A 16360-nucleotide genomic window follows, 5' to 3' on the forward strand; every position below is an offset into this window, starting at 1 on the left:
TGACTTATGCCTGTGATGAGCAACCAGGCAAGACAGGAGCACTGTGAGACATTAGGTTCTAGTTGAGACATCAAAGTGCAAAAATGCCAGGGTAAGGCAGAGATATTGTGCCAGGCCCTGAGCAGAACATGTCTCAGGTGCTGAAAAGCATGTAGAGTACTGACAGCAAGAATGTACTTTGTGGACAGGCAATTCTGCATCTTGATGTAGCATTTTTATTTCACTCTGCGAGATGTGCAAATATCTATTGGTCTGGCTAATGTGAGAATTGGCTTTTGGCGTAATATGCCACCTGACTTGGTCATTCGCAGTTGTGTCCCACATCAGTGAGTCAGTAATCTGATTAAACTCACAGGCCTCGACTTGAGAAAAATGAAGCAGTCACATGCACACCTGTCTGATTGGTTGTTCTTGCACTCAAATGAAAAATGTGCATTGTATACACCATATCCTTTCCTGGCTCACAGTGTTCCCAAAATCTCTCATTCAATACATCCAACTCATCATCATCAAATTCAAAACTAGTGAATACTTCGATAGCATTTTTTTCTGAAATGCTATTTGTAATGAGGTAGTGTTAGCAGGTGATTTTCTTTTACTTCTGATGCCCTGTGTGAATATTCAGGGAGGGTGTTGGTGGGAAGGTGCAGCATGTACCAGGGATGAGGTGATAACATTCAGAGCAAGTGCTGAACATGCATAAAAGGAGAGATTAACATTTACCTTGAAACAAGCATATTTAGAGAAAGTTGGGTGAAAGTACTGAGAGAAAGCATTTCAGTGGCACGGTGGCTCAGTGGTTAGCACTGCTGCCTCACAGCACTCGGACCCGGGTTCGATTCCAGCCTTGGGTGACTGCCTGTGTGGAGTCTGCACATTCTCCCCGTGTCTGCGTGGGTTTCCTCCCACAGTCCAAAGATGTGCAGGTTAGGTGGATTGGCTGTGCTAAATTGCCTGTTGTATTCAGGGAGGGGTACATTAGGAGGGTTATAGGTCTGGCTGGGATGCTGTGAGGTTTGGTGTGGACTTGTTGGGCTGAAGAGCCTGTTTCCACACTGTAGGAATTCCATGATTATGGTTCCAGAGCATTGAGCATATCCCAGCATATAGTTCTTCAAGGATTGTAGGAACTTCAAATGCTGGAGAATCTGAGATAACAAGGTGTTTATGCCTAGTATTTTTAAAGTTTTGATCAGTCTGCTTTTAAAATTGGTTTAATAAGATTGCACCATTCCTGGGAACACGACAATACCACAACAATGCATGGAGAGGATGGAGAAAGCTCCTGGATGTGAGTTTGCTCGCTGAGCTGGAAGGTTAGTTTTCAGACGTTTCGTCACCTTTCTAGTAACATCATCAGTGAGCCTCCGACGAAGCGCTGGTGTTATGTCCCGCTTTCTATTTATCTGGTTAGGTTTCCTTGGGTTGGTGATGTCATTTCCTGTTCTTTTTCTCAGGGGATGGCAGATTGGCTCCAAGTCAATGTGTTTGTTGATGGAGTTCCGGTTGGAATGCTATGCTTCTAGGAATTCTCGTGCATGTCTCTGTTTGGCTTGTCCTAGGATGGATGTGTTGTCCCAATCAAAGTGGTGTCCTTCCTTATCTGTATGTAAGGATACGAGTGATAGTGGGTCATGTCGTTTTGTGGCTAGTTGATGTTCATGTATCCTGGTGGCTAGCTTCCTGCCAGTTTGTCCAATGTAGTGTTTGTCACAGTTCTTGCAAGGTATTTTGTAGATGACGTTCGTTTTATTTGTTATCTGTATAGGGTCTTTTAAGTTCATTAGCTGCTGTTTTAGTGTATTGGTGGGTTTGTGGGCTACCCTGATGCCAAGGGGTCCGAGTAGTCTGGCAGTCATTTCGGAAATGTCTTTGATGTAGGGGAGAGTGGTTATGGTTTCTGAGCCCGTTTTGTCTGTTTGTTTGGGTTTGTTGCTGAGAAATCAGCGGACTGTGTTCATAGGGTACACATTCTTTTTGAATACGCTGTGTGGGTGATTTTCCTCTGCTCTGCATAGTTCCTCTGTGCTGCAGTGTGTGGTGGCTCGTTGGAATATTGTTCTAATGCAGCTTCGTTTGTGGGTGTTGGGATGGTTACCTGGGCCTCTTAACCAGGGCAAACAAGTCAGTTTGCACCAGTGCTTTTGCATCACTTTTCTATAAAAAAATCTTCGTAGTGAATGTAGATCATCGGAAATGTACCAATCAGATGAGATAGCGCAAAGCTGACGTCACTAACAAGCCTCAACAACCAGCTCCATGACTAGCAGCGGGTCAGTGAGATTGCAGCAACAATCGGTACAGAACTGCACACTCAGAGAATGTCCCAGCACAGAGGAAGGTGCTTCAGCCTGTCACTGTCTGCATCAGCTGTTTGTCCGGGTAACTTCACCAGTCCTTCCCGATGCCCTGTAAATCTCTCATCATTCAACTCTCTCCTGAGGGCCATGAATAATTCTGCTTCCAGCGCCCTCTCAGGCAGTGCACGGCCGCAAGGAACCACCCGCTGAAGATGGTGGGTCTACCTCCCTTGATAAATGTGACTCTTTGTGACAAAAAAAAAGGCGAATCACCATCCCCTGCCCTCCAAACCCATCCCACCCTGTCTGTTTCTTTGGAATGTGTAACTGCCTGCAGTGTCAATGTGCCTGCAGTTGCTAAAAGGGTCTGATTTTTGTGCTGTTCTATTCTGTGCACTAAGCAAACTGAACTGTTTGCAAAGCAATGAATGCCTGCCTCTTCCCAAATCAAATCAAATACTTGAAACAAATTCTAATTCTGATCAAGTAATATCCCTGTCAGGAAGTACTGGGTCACAGTTACAAACAGAATTTCTTAGACTAATCCATCTGACCTGGAATATATGAACTCTGGTCCCCAAACCACTCCAACATCCTGAACGTCACTCCCCGCCCTTCATGGAAATGAGCAGCATGATGCTGGATATTAAGTTCAGTACATTGAATAAGTCACAAATGGTTTGGCTTCGACTCCAAACATTCCAATTACAATCTGGTAATTTAGAATTGCAAATTAAGATCCAAGAGCTGTAGAGATATAAAGGATGGAAACAGACTGATTGCTGCAACTTGTCTATTCGAACCAGATATCCTAAATTATTTTAGTCCCATTTGCCAGCATTTGGCCCGTATCCCTCTGTCCCCTTCCGATTCATTTCCCAATCCTGATGCTGTTGAAGAGCTGTGAATGCACCACCTCCTTCATACATGCAGCATTCTCTACATGTAAAACTGTCCCTCAGGTCCCTTTTAAATCTTTCGCCTCTCAACTTAAACCCATGCTCTCAGGTTTGGATTCCTTTCCTTGAGGAAAAGATATTGACAATTCACCCCATCCAAGCCCCTCATGATTTTATAAACCTCTGTAAGGTCACGCCTCAGCCTATAATGTTCCAGGGAATCAGTTCCGGCCTATTCAGCCTCCTCTCCCAGTAGCTCAAACCATTCATTCCAAGCACCATCCTTGTAAGTCTTTTTTTTTCTGAAACCTTTCAGTTAAACAACTTTCCTGTAGCAGGGATATTATAACTGAGTGCAGTATTCTAAAAGTGGCAATGTTCTGTACATCTGCATCGTAACACCCAAACCCCGATACACAATACATTGATGAATAAAAGCAAGCATGCCAAATGCCGCCTTCGCCACCCTGTCTAACTGTGGCTCCGCTTTCAAGGAACTATGCATCTGCACCCCAATGTCTCTGTTTGGTGACACTCCCCAAGGCCCTCCCATTAACTTATAAGTCCTGCCCTAGCTTGCCTGACCAAATCGCATCACATCACATTTATCTGAACTCTGCCACTCCTTGGCCCATTGGCCCATCTGATCAAGGTCCCGTTGTACTCTGAGATAACATTCCTCACTGTCCACAACAACAAGAATTTTGGGGCCATCTGCAAACTTACTAACCATCCCTCCTATGCTTCCATCTAAATGATTTATATAAAGTTTGGATAAGCAGTGTCCCAGCACTGATTCTTGTGACACACCACAGGTCTCCAGTCCGATATACAACACTCTACCACCACTCTGTGCCTCCTGCCTTCAAGCCAGACTTGGATCCAAACCACTAGCTTCCACTGGATTCCATGTGATCTAACCAGTCTACCATGAGGAACCTTTTCAAACACCTTTCCGAAGTGCATCCAAACAATGTTTACCCTCTCTGCCTTCATCAACCTTCTTTGTCACCTCTGCAAAATACTCAAGTTAGTGGGACATGATTTACATCACACCAATGCCGGAGTCAGATAACTGAGAACAGCACGTGAAGCAAAATATGTACATGAGATAACAAAGCGTGGAGCTGGATGAACACTGCAGGCCAAACAGTCCACAGTCAGCAGCCCCAGAGGACACAGCCACGCTGAGCCCTGCCGAATTTTCACCATCTCCCCAGACGTCCCACTGACTGAGGTCAAACGGTTAGTCCTCAGTAAGGGGCTCACCTTTGTCCTCATTCACCCACACATCCACGAATGGCAGTCACGTTAGGACATTGAGCAGTTTTTCTGCCGCCTTTGCCTCTCCAGCTATCTTCTCCTCTATCCATCTTTGATCTGCCTCTCCCTCGCTCCCTATTTATATCAGAACCCTCTCCCCATTCCGCTTTTCTGATGAAGGGTCTAAGCCCGAAACATCAGCTTTTGTGCTCCTAAGATGTTGCTTCGCCTTCTGTGTTCATCCAGCTCCACACTTTGTTATCTCGGATTCTCCAGCATCTGCAGTTCCTATTATCTCTGCTACAAAATGTGTACATTACTGGTTAAAAATAATGAAATAATTTCATTGTCTTCAACTTTAAAATCAAATGCTGGAGTCTGCAGCTCAAAAGATATCAGAACCACTGGGGTCAGAGGAAACCCACAGTTCATGAAATGCCCAGGATTCAGGGTGATGTCACTGAGCAATTGCCCGTGTGTGATAACATCACCCACTTGAACACAGAGCATTCGGGTCTGCACAAACAGGTAGTGTGCACAAAGGATGTGAGGGTCTGTGGAGTGATTGAAAGGAGATTGATCAGAATGATTCAGGAACTGAGGAATATTAATTGTAAGGTCAGGTTGGAGAAACAGAAGATGTTCTGCACAAAGCAAAGGAGACTGATGTTCTTTGACAAAGATGTCTCGGTCTATGATACTCCCAAACATCCCAGATGTCGTCTTTTTTCAAAAACCGCAACTTCCCCTCCACAGTGATCAAAAATACCCTCGACCGTGTATCCCGCATTTCCCCCAACTCATCCCTCACACCCGCTATTCGCAATAATAACCAAAACTGAATACCCATCGTCCTCACATACCACCTGACCAACCTCCAAATCCAACGCATCTTCGTCTGACATTTCTGCCATCTGTAATCCGACCTCACCACCAAAGACATTTTTCCGTTCTTACCCTTATCTGCTTTCCGGAAGGACTACTCTCTCTGTGACTCCCTTGTCCGCTCCACACTGCACTCCAGCCCCACCACCCCCGGCATGTTTCCATGCAACCGAAGCAAGTGCTATGCCTGCCCCTATATCTCCCCCTTCACCCCCATCCCAGGCCCGAGGAAGACTTTTCATATCAAACAGTTGTTCAACTGCACATCTGTCAATGTTATGTACTGTATCCGCTGTTCCCGTTGTGGCCTCCTCTACATCGGGGAAACCAAACGGAGGCTTGGGGACCACTTTGCGGAATACCTATGCTCTGTTCGCAACAAACAACTACACCTTCCAGTCGCGAACCATTTCAATTTCCACCCCCAACCCCCACCAACTCCTCAGATGGCATGTCCATCCTGGGCCTCCTGCATTGCCACAATGATGCCACCTGAAAGATGCAGGAACAGCATCTCATATTTCGCTTGGGAACCCTGCAGCCCAAGGGTATCAATGTGGATTTCACAAGCTTCAAAATCTCCCCTCCCTCGACCACATGCCAAAACCAGCCCAGCTAGTCCCTGCCTCCCTAACTATTCCTCCCATCTCAAGCCCCACCACCATCCCCTACCCACTATCCTCACCCAACACCCTCCCGACCTATCCATCCTCCTTGGACTGACCTATCTCCCCTTAACTCCACACCTACAGTCGCCTTCACTGGTTCTAAGCCCAACTCTTTGACCTGTCTGTCTCCTTTTACCCTATCTCCTCCTTTATCCATCTTCTATCCGCCTCCCTATCTCCCTATTTATTTCAGAATCCCCTTCCTCTCACCCATTTTTGAATAAGGGTCCCGACCTGAAACGTCAAAATTTCCTGCTCCCCTGAATCTGCTTGGCCTGCTGTGTTCATCCAGCTTCACACCGTGTTATCTCAGATGCTTGGAGACTGCTTTGTGGAGCACCTACAATCCCCCCTCACTGACCAACCCGCACCCCTGCTTCCCACCTACACTAACCTCACCTCTACTAGTCTCATTCCTGCCTCCTCGACCTGTCCGTCTTCCATCCCACTACCCGCCCCTCCCTCCTCACTGACCAACCCCCGTCAAATCTCCTTACCTAGCTCACCTTTACTGGCTTAATCCCCAACTCCTTGACCTGTCCATCCTCTCTCCACCTATCTGCTCCACTATCTATCTTCTATCACTGCCTCCCCCTCTCTCTATTTCAAAGCTCTGTTCCCCTACTTTTTTTTTCTGAAGAAGGGTCCAGACCTGAAACATCAGCTTTCCTGCTCCTCTGATGCTGCCTGGCCTGCTGTGTTCATCCAACTCCACAGCTTGTTATCTCAGCCTTCAGCATCAGCAGTTCCTGCTGCCCCCATCACCATTTATGACTGGTTGTAGCAGGATAGTTGGTCTGTTGATCTTGCAATCATTCCACCCTGTCTGTAATGTATCAGTTCTGCTGTCTGTAATGCAAGCAGTCGAATGCAGTATCTATAACGGGTTGGCATCAGTTTCAGGTACACATGGTTCTGACCCCAGCATGTTTGCCTGCCCTCGTCACTGAACCATTAATCAGCTTCATGGTAATCATAGACTGAGGGATTATGCCGGACAAAAAGTCACAGGTTCTGGTGGAATACAATTCTGCTTCTGCAGTTGCTGCTGTGGTTTCCATCACCACATGGATGCCCAGTTTTGAGCTGCAATAAGTGCAATGTAATGCTCCCCAGTTCAGACTGAGTCCCCATTGCCCTTGTACGCAGTGACCTACTCTATTTTCTGATGTGATAACACTTCCATTTTAATATTCTCATTCTTCTGACAGTCTCTCCATGGTGTCAAATCTCCAACTTGTCACATTGCTCAAAACCCTTTAACATATTCATCTGAACCTTTTCCTTTCCAGTAGGGACATCTGTGGGTGGCACAGTGGCTCAGTGGTTAACACTGCTGCCTCACAGCCCCTCTGATGTCGGCTCAATTCTACCCTCAGGTGACTGTCTGTGTGGAGTTTGCATGTTCTCCCGTGTTTGCGTGGGTTTCCTCCGGGTGGTCCACTTTCCACCCACAGACCTAAGCTGTGCAGGCTCGGTGAATTGCCCATGCTAAATTGCCCATTGTGTGGATTAGGTGAGTAATAGGGGGCTGGGTCTGGATGGCATGCTGTGAGGGTCGGTGTGGATTTGTTAGGCTGGAGGGCTTGTTTCCACACTGTAGGAAGGTTTTTAAAGTGAATGTTTCTCTCCCTGACCATGATTAAGAGCTCTGTAGTGTCAGTGAGGCTAGAGTTATGTAGTTTCAGAACAAAGTAATTTTTTCACCTTGCACTGTCACTCACTTCTCAGTGTTTGGTGATCCATGTTGGACAGGGTGTTTGAGCAACTTTGACACACGTTTTCGGGATTTATTCAAAAACACAATTTGCTGAAGAAACTCAGCAGGTCTGGCAGCATCTGTAGAGTGAAAGCAAAGTTAAACTGTTGGATCCAGTGATGCCTTTTCAAAGCTCCCAGTTTCTCCAGCAATTTTTCATTTTTCAGATTTCCAGCATGCACAGTTGTTTGTTTTGTTGAAAGTTCAGTCAGTGCTGATTCATTTCTGGAGAAATTCAGCAGGTCGAGATGCATCTGTGGAGACAGAGAAACAGGGTTAAGGCTTTAAGTCCAGCGAGACCCTTCTTAAGAACTGAACAGGTTCAGAAAATGGCCTTTTTAATACCTTATGAGAGGTGGAGGAGAGCTAACAGAAAACAGAGGATGTTGGGGTGCGGTGCAAAATACAAATCAGCTTTTAATTGTGTTGAAAGAGAAGCAGATGTACAATGGGAGTAAATAAAGTTGTGAATGGGAGAGATGGGTTCCCTCCACTGAATGCAACGTTAACAAGTCACAAACAAGACAAGGTCACATCGTCTGTGCCATATTGTGTTCATCATATCTTCATTAATAACCCTGAATGTGTTGAGCATGTGTGAACACTCTTATATGTCTACACACATACGCTGATTAAACAGTATATATAAAATCATTTCTCCTCTGTTCCGTTGCAACCTATCGTGTTTTGTTCACCTTGTCAGTCGCCATTCCTTCAGCCAAATTTATTCTGTCTCTTTCTCTGCATTTTGTTTTATTCCGTCTCTGAAGAAGAAATTGCCTACTGGGCAATATCAAGTTCATCCTGTCCAGACTGCACAGCCACTGTCCCCTCTTCCTTACTGTTTCTTAATCAATCACATAGATATTGTCTCTGACCCTTTCCTCCCAATAAGCAAAGCTATTGGAAATGTAATGTTTACTTTTGGGCTCAGGCTAAAAGATTGGTCAGGAAAGGCTGTATAAACTGCAAAAAATTTGTTTGCAACTTTAGAAGCAAATTCTTGAAAATATTGTGTTAAAGACAAAATGTTGCCTTATGAGGACAGTGAGAGGAAAGTTCAGCAAAACCCATATTTCCTGCCTTTCTCCAGGCAGTTGTGGCCAGAGACAGTGTTTGGATTGGCAGTTGTTGTGGTGGAGGAGACTTCGGTGAAATAACAACCTCTCATTTGGCTCTCAGGAAAATGGTTACATACATCATCACATGTGGATAACACAGCAGAATCATCGAGCCTGTGCAGAGAAAGTATCAACTTTCTCCTCTGTCTCTATCATTGTGAGATGAATTGGAGATGGGCATTGAGTCCAACAGTAGGCAATGTCACCCAAACCAGGTATTGTTGTTACATTAAAAGTGTCAGAGTGGAAGGGGTTAACGGGAGCTGTTTGTTCAGTGACTCGAATTAATGTCAGTCTCCATGGATACTAACTGTGTCACTGGAGGGTTTTCCTCTTCTATTAATAAGGGGTTTCTCCCAATGCGTTATCCCACAGTATCTGTGGCCGTGGCATATTCAACACAATTGGGATCAGCAGCTCCAGAGATGTGGAGAGATCAGAATCTGTGAACAGCAGATTGGGATGTTCCAAATTATGGATCAGAATCTCAGAACCACAGCCGGGAATGTGACAACAATGTATAAGAAACTGAGAGGAATAGATTGGAATGTTCCAACAATGGACAGGGGTTTATCCTCTGGCCTTTACTATCTTTCTATCAATTGGGCGCCATTAACATTGTGGATAGAAGCTGTACTGATGGTTATTCAGGCGGGTTACTATCCCATCCTCGCTATTGTTGGTGTTCCCGGTAAGTCTCTCTATCTCTGTCCATTCATTTATTCTGTAAGCCTTTGTGACCAGCGACTCAATTTCTGAGCTCTGTATTTGGCAAAGAAGGAAACTATTGTATTCACTTTCAGTTACAAACTCAATTCTTATTCGAGGGTTTTTTTCACCTTCACTTACAAACCCCCGAGGAAGAATAAAAGTGTTCATAACCACCATTGGCCCATTTTGTCCTGAGCTGATTTATATCACAGTATTCCCTTTATCACCAATAATATTCCCAGTCTTCACTTCTGCCTCAGTGCTGTTTATGAATAAATCATAATCTGCTCCTTTCCAGTTGCAGCTCTCTTCTGGCCACACTTGCAGTTACTAATATTTTGATTGTGTACTTATTCTTATCTCTACCTCGAACTATGTCAGTTGTAAAGTGTGGAGCCAGTTTGATTCTAAAATGAGGAGGTTACAGCTTTGTGTCAATGGTTTCAGCATAACCCGTCGATGGCCATCAAATGACAGTTTCCTTGAACTGTTTAGATTCTAGAACTTTCCAAGTAGCAGTGGTGCCATGTCCATCATCTCCTAAGTGCAGTGCTCTGATGTGTTCACTTGTTGACAGAGGCCATCTCTCTTCACCCCAACCCCCACTGACCCACTGCTGAGTGAATACATTAATTCTGTTTCCACAGAATAAGATATAGGAAATCTTTCAGAAATTCTACAGGACAGTGACTGTGAAAATGAGAAACTGTGGGAGATTAGAATTAATAAAGAGGAATTGCTCAAAACTAATTGAACTGAAGTTTGGTACTTTGCTCTGGTATGTCCCAGAGAATACATGGAGGTGGGGAAAAAGCTTGTGAAGGAGTTACAGGGTCAGACAGCTCTTCAGCCCAACCAGTCCATGTCAAACATAATCCCAAACTATCCTAGTCCCATCTGCCTGGGCTTGGCCCATATCTCTCCAACTGTTTCCTGTTCATGAACTTGTCCAAATGTCATTTGAAACTTGTAACTACGAGAAAGAATTATTGATTACCATTCAGAATTCTTCAGATTCTGGAATTGCCAGTTGGAAGTAACTGTTGTAACGCACATAAAAAAAACTGGACTGAGAGGGAAATCAAAATAAAAATACATTTTGGACAACTTGGTATCTGTTATGAGGAAAATATGGAACCTTTTTTGAGGGCTTTAAAAACTAGACACTTGGGAAATCATGATATGACTTGGCAGAGTCAACTTAGATTCAGGAAATGGAAGTTATATTTGGTAAACCTGTGCAGTTTCTGTTAATTGAAACATCCAAAAATTTCAGATGTGTGTCCAAATTATCCCCGGAAATGTCTTCCATTGCTAGTCCACCATCTTCCCTAAGATTCTATTCCTATTAACTCTAGCCAGTTCCTTCCTCATGATGTTTTTTTTAGTTTCATTACTCAATTGTCATCATGTCACATCCAAATGCAAACAATACATTTAAACTGAAAGAGGGAGCTTTGAGAGATAAAACATGGAGAAAGATTGGAGTATTCATTAACTTTATTTATGTCATGTATGTATGAGATAGAGAGAAAGAGAGAGAGAGAATATGGGTGATGAGATGTAAAAATAGAGAAAACTAGATTATCGACTGAAGTTGATGTACTTTCCTATTTGTTTTGGCAATTCCTGTGTGTTGTGATCCTTTGCCCAGTGCATGTACGACTGAGTAATATGTATATAACAGTTGAAGCATCCACACATGAGAACCAGTGGGAGTGGTGTATTTGAATTTACAGAATAATTTTGATATGGTTGCACAGAGGTGAGTGAATAAAATTAGAGTTGAGAGGTAAGGTGGAATATACTACATGGATTGAGAATTGTTTAGTTGAGACATTACAGAGAATGGAGCCCTTTTCCAGGCTGAATGCTGCTACATTTAGGGTATCACATGAATCAGTGTTTGGACCACAGTAATTTAAAAGGCATACAAACAATTTGAATGTGGCCAGCAACAGCATACATCTCATTTTGTAATGATTAGATGATGTGAGGTTGGGATGTGTTGTGGTCACGAAAGGGCCTGTATGTCCTTGATCATAGGTCACCAAAATTAGTACATGCAGGGGTATCAGTCATGAGGGAAGTAAATGGTATGTTGTCCTTCATTGTAAGATGATTCATGTACATGAATAGAACCATATGTCTGCACATGTACAGCCTTGATGAAAGAGTATTTATGGGCACTGTGCACAGGCTTGATCTCTTTTGTAATGAAAGAACTCCTTGCCACAGACACGGTACAAATGGTCATCACCAGTCTAATCCCTGAGATGATGGTACCATGAGGAGCGAGTGAAGAAAGTGAGTGTTTAATATGTTGTGCTGTGAGAGAATCAGAGATTACTGCATTAAAATTACAAAGTTGGTGATGAACTCTTATATCCACAAAAGAAATTGATAGGGTGAGAAATCCCATACGTGACCCATGTAAATACATGTGGATTTTACATGTAAAATGACATAGAGCCCCACAGTGATTCAGAGAGAAGCGCAGGCTCTGAATGAACTCTCCCCACATTAATCTGTGACCCTACACTGAACGCCATGTTGTTCACAATCCTGACAGCAGCCATAATACCCTCTTTGTGACATTACCCAGACCAACCAGATTCTGATCTCCATAGAGAACGCAAGCATGTCTTTTCAGAGGATGCCACTTGTGATTTTGCACAAAGCATTAGGCTTCCCACCACACAACTGTAAAGCTGCATTAAAGTACTGCATGTGTACCATGAACAATGGAGGCACGTTGAACAGCGTGAAGCAGACTATCTGTACAGCCTAGCTCCATTTGCTTGTCATGTTACCTCAGTCTGTTTTCATGTAAGTGACTGTAGGGTCTCAATGGCCTTTTCCTTTCAATATGTAGGGGCTCAAGGGGCTGTAGAGCAGGGCCAAATGCTGAATTGATCCACCCTGGGTTCCTAAGGAACAGTTGGATGTGTGAACTCATGTGACATTGCTGTAACTGTGAGAGATTATTTTATTTTGGTTTCTTTTAAGAGAAGGATTGAACGAGAGGCACAAAGCTGTCTAGTTAAGACCATTGAGTAAACAGTCTTGAGAGGCTTTGGGTTTTTGTTTTAATGCAGCCTGAATGAGTGTGACGAGCTCGCACGGATCAGAATTTCTGAGTTTTGCTTTTCAGTTGCATCAGAAGCTACTGGTGTCTCAATGGAGTTGGAAGCTTCAGTGAATGTCTCCTGGCTGCAGAATTTTCTTTGGATGATTGGTTCCTCATCCTGAATTGGAGAACTGCATGTGAGAACCTGTGAATGAATTTTATTTCTTACCAAAGTGTCTGTTTATGGGCTGTTACTATGCTGGAACAGCTAATTAGTAATATTTGCTGTAGCTATTATACTATTAGGTTATCCACCAGAGCGAGGTTATTCTAAGTTCCTCTTTTTTGGTTCTACTTTGACTACAGTGTTTAAATAAATCATGTTTTGTTTAACATCTGTCAACTATTTCATTAACGTATCTCTGAATAAATGTCAACAGAAAGGCACCACAGACCTCTGGGGAAGAGATTTCCCACTCCAAATGCCCTTTTAGAATTTCTTCTCGTCCACCTGATGGAATCAGAAAGTCACACAACGCAGAAACTGATTATTTTCCCCCACTGACTTGATATGTAATCTGATCTATTCCCATTTGCAAATATTTGGTCCATATCCCCCTCAACTTTTCCTATTCATGTACCAATCCAGATACTTTTTTAGCTGTGTAATTGCACACACCTTCACCACTTCTGACAGCACTTTCTGATCACACATCTCTCTCTGCGTGAAAACTTTGCCCTAAGTTCCCTTCTAGGTCGTTCCCCTCTCATATTCAACCTTAGCACTTTAATTTTGGCCTCCCCTCTCCTGGGAAACAGACCTTGGTTATTCAGACTATTCATGTCCCTCATGATCTTATAAACATCTGTCATGTCACCCTTCAGCCTCCAGCACTCCAGGGGAAAACACTTCAAACTGTTCAGCCTCTCCTGACAGTTCAAACCCTCCTGTCCTTGAACATCCTTGTAAATCTGTTTTTTCTGTGCCTCTCAAGGTTAACAATATCCTTCCTTTAGCAGAGCCAACCGATATGTGCACAGTATTCTTAAAGTGGCCTCATCAATGTCCTGTACAGGAGCAACATGCCATCCCAACCCCTATACCCAATGCTCTGACTGATTAGGGCAGTCATGACAAATGTGTCCTTCCCTACCCTGTCTCACATGCTACTCCACATTCAAGGAACTATGTGTGTGCACTAAAGGTCTCTTTATTCAGCAACAGTCCCCAGGGCCCCAGCATTGACTGTATAATGATAGAAAGCAGTGAACTCAGAGCTGATACTTGCGGCACACCGCTGGTCACTGGTCTCCAGTCTGTGAAACAATCCTCTGCATTCAAGCCAATTTTGAATTCAATTGGCTAGCTACTCGTCTGGATCCCACGTGAGCCACCATTACTAATCTGTTTACAATTCCGAACGTTACCGAACACCTTCCTGAAGCCCATATAGAAAATGTCTACCACACAGCCTTCATCAACCTTCTTTATCACCTCTTCAAAATAATCAAGTTAGTGAGACACGATTTTCACTGCACAAAGCCATGCTTACTATCCCTAATCAATACTTACTTTTCCAACTGCTTGTAAACCCTATCCCTCAGAATCCCCTCCAACAACTTACCCAGTACTCATGTCAGCCTCTCTGGTCTATGGTTCCCTGGCTTGGCTGGTCACTGTTTCCTTTTCCAGTCCCACTCCTCCACTGGTCACAGCAAATTTTATATGTAACCAGGTTGGTGATGTGGCCGATGATATAGGGCTCAGACTGCGTCAGGGTCGGTGTAAGGAGCAAGTCAGGCAGTTTTCTTTAATCTGCGAAAACAACATATTTATGATCAAAACAAATTTACTCAAACTATGATGGAATGAAGAATGACATATGCACTTCACAAACACACACACACACACACACGTATATTTGATGACAAGCTGAAATATTAATTTGAAAGAACTTTGTCCATGTAACAGTTGAACTCATGATAAAAGGAAGAATGTGAGAGATTGTCCCAACTATTATTCTGCTTCCAAAATTTATTCTGCTCGCACAGGTTGTTGGCAATGGGATTATTTCCTGGAACTATTAGATTTGGCTGAATTCCCTTTGCTACAGGCAGTGGGAGATTCCAATTAATCCTCGTCATGAGTCCTCCATGAGTGGTAAAGATGATTGGTGCGTTTTCAGCTCTCATACATTGATGCGATGAGGAACAAGGAAATAGAGAGGGAGCGATAGGCTGTTGCCTTTCAGGCAGGTTACTTTTTCCCCTCTGAGTTGAATCGCACAATAACGCTAGCCAACCCCCAAACTGGAACGTGTGAGGTCTCCTTCAACATTGTCTCCATTATATGCTTACATCACATTCCCTGCTCCATGTAGTTGTATCATTGCTGCTGTAATACACAGAGCAACATATGACTGCACTCGTTTTAAAGGTATGTTTATATGTGCCTGCATAATTTAAAAATATCATGTTTAAAATATGTTTAATACATATATAATTTGTGTTAACAAGAATGTGTCTTATTCCTAAAGAAATACAAAAATTACTGGAAAAGCTCAGCAGCCTGGCGGCATCCATGAAGAGAAATGAGAATTAATGTTTTGGGTTCAGTGGTCCTTCCTCAGAACCTGTTTTATTTTTAAAATTATTTCCCCAGTTTTATTCTCCCGTACAAGAGGAAATATCAGTCAGGTCTTCACCATTTACACTCACCTCAAGTTCTTGCATAGTCAAGAGCATTTCTCGTTGTCAGGCCTAAACTGTTAATCCTCCAGAAACTGAATGTCTTCATCACAGGACGGTATATACAAGTTAGCCAGGAAGGAGCTGAAGAAAAGGCTTAGGAGAGCTATAATGGGGCATGAGAAACGTTTGGTGGATAGCATCAAGGAAAACCCCAAGGCTTTTTTACACGTATGTGCAGAACAAGAGAATGAACAGAGAAAGGGTAGGGCCAATCAAGAATTGTAAAGGGAATTTGTGCACAGATCCTAAAGAGATAGGAGGGGTCCTTAATGAATACTTTTCTTCAGTATTCACACCTGAGAGGGACCTCGTTGTAGAGGAGGACGTTGTGAAATAGGTAGGCTAGAGGGGGTGGATGTTAGTAAAGAAGATGTACTACGAATTCTGAGGAAGTTGAAGGTAGATACGTCATCCAGCCCTGATGGGATTTATCCAAGGATTCTGTGGGAAGTGAAGGACAAGATCGCAGGGCCTGTGGCGATGATCTTTTCATCCTCACTCTCCACGGTTATATTGCTGGAAGATTGGAAAGAGGCAGACATCATTCCTTTGTTCAAAAAAGGCAACAGGAATAACCCCAGAAATTATAGTACGCTCAGTCTTACTTCAGTGCTGGGCAAATTATTGGAAAGGGCTCTGAGAGATAGAATTTATGATCACTTGGACAGGCACAGTATGATTCATGATGTGCAGCATGGATTTGTAATGGTTAGATCATTCCTCACAAAACTTATTGAATTCTTTGAAGAGGTGACCAAACACGTGGATGAAGGTGGAGCAGTGGATGTGGTATATGCGGATTTGACCCAGGCCTTTGATAAGGTTCCCCAGGGTAGGCTCATGCAGAAGGTAAGGAGACATGGGATATGGGGAAATGTGGCAGATTGGCTGACCCTTCTAGGACAAACGGTGGTAGTGGACGGGAAATATTCA

The 16360-nt window shown here is 43.6% G+C and overlaps 1 protein-coding gene across 1 annotated transcript in view; it reads right to left on the reverse strand.

The window, feature by feature from the left end:
• LOC132209895 (ral guanine nucleotide dissociation stimulator-like 1) overlaps window positions 1–14374 on the reverse strand; it is a 48659-nt gene extending 34285 nt beyond the window's left edge. The window contains exon 1 of the mRNA XM_059647708.1: window positions 14302–14374. The gene's annotated coding sequence lies outside the window, so the exon portion shown is untranslated. The remainder of the gene's footprint in view (window positions 1–14301) is intronic.
• Between the last annotated feature and the right edge of the window lie 1986 nt (window positions 14375–16360).

The sequence above is a fragment of the Stegostoma tigrinum genome, chromosome 8 (genome assembly GCF_030684315.1).
Source record: "Stegostoma tigrinum isolate sSteTig4 chromosome 8, sSteTig4.hap1, whole genome shotgun sequence".
In the NCBI taxonomy this organism is placed as follows: domain Eukaryota; kingdom Metazoa; phylum Chordata; class Chondrichthyes; order Orectolobiformes; family Stegostomatidae; genus Stegostoma; species Stegostoma tigrinum.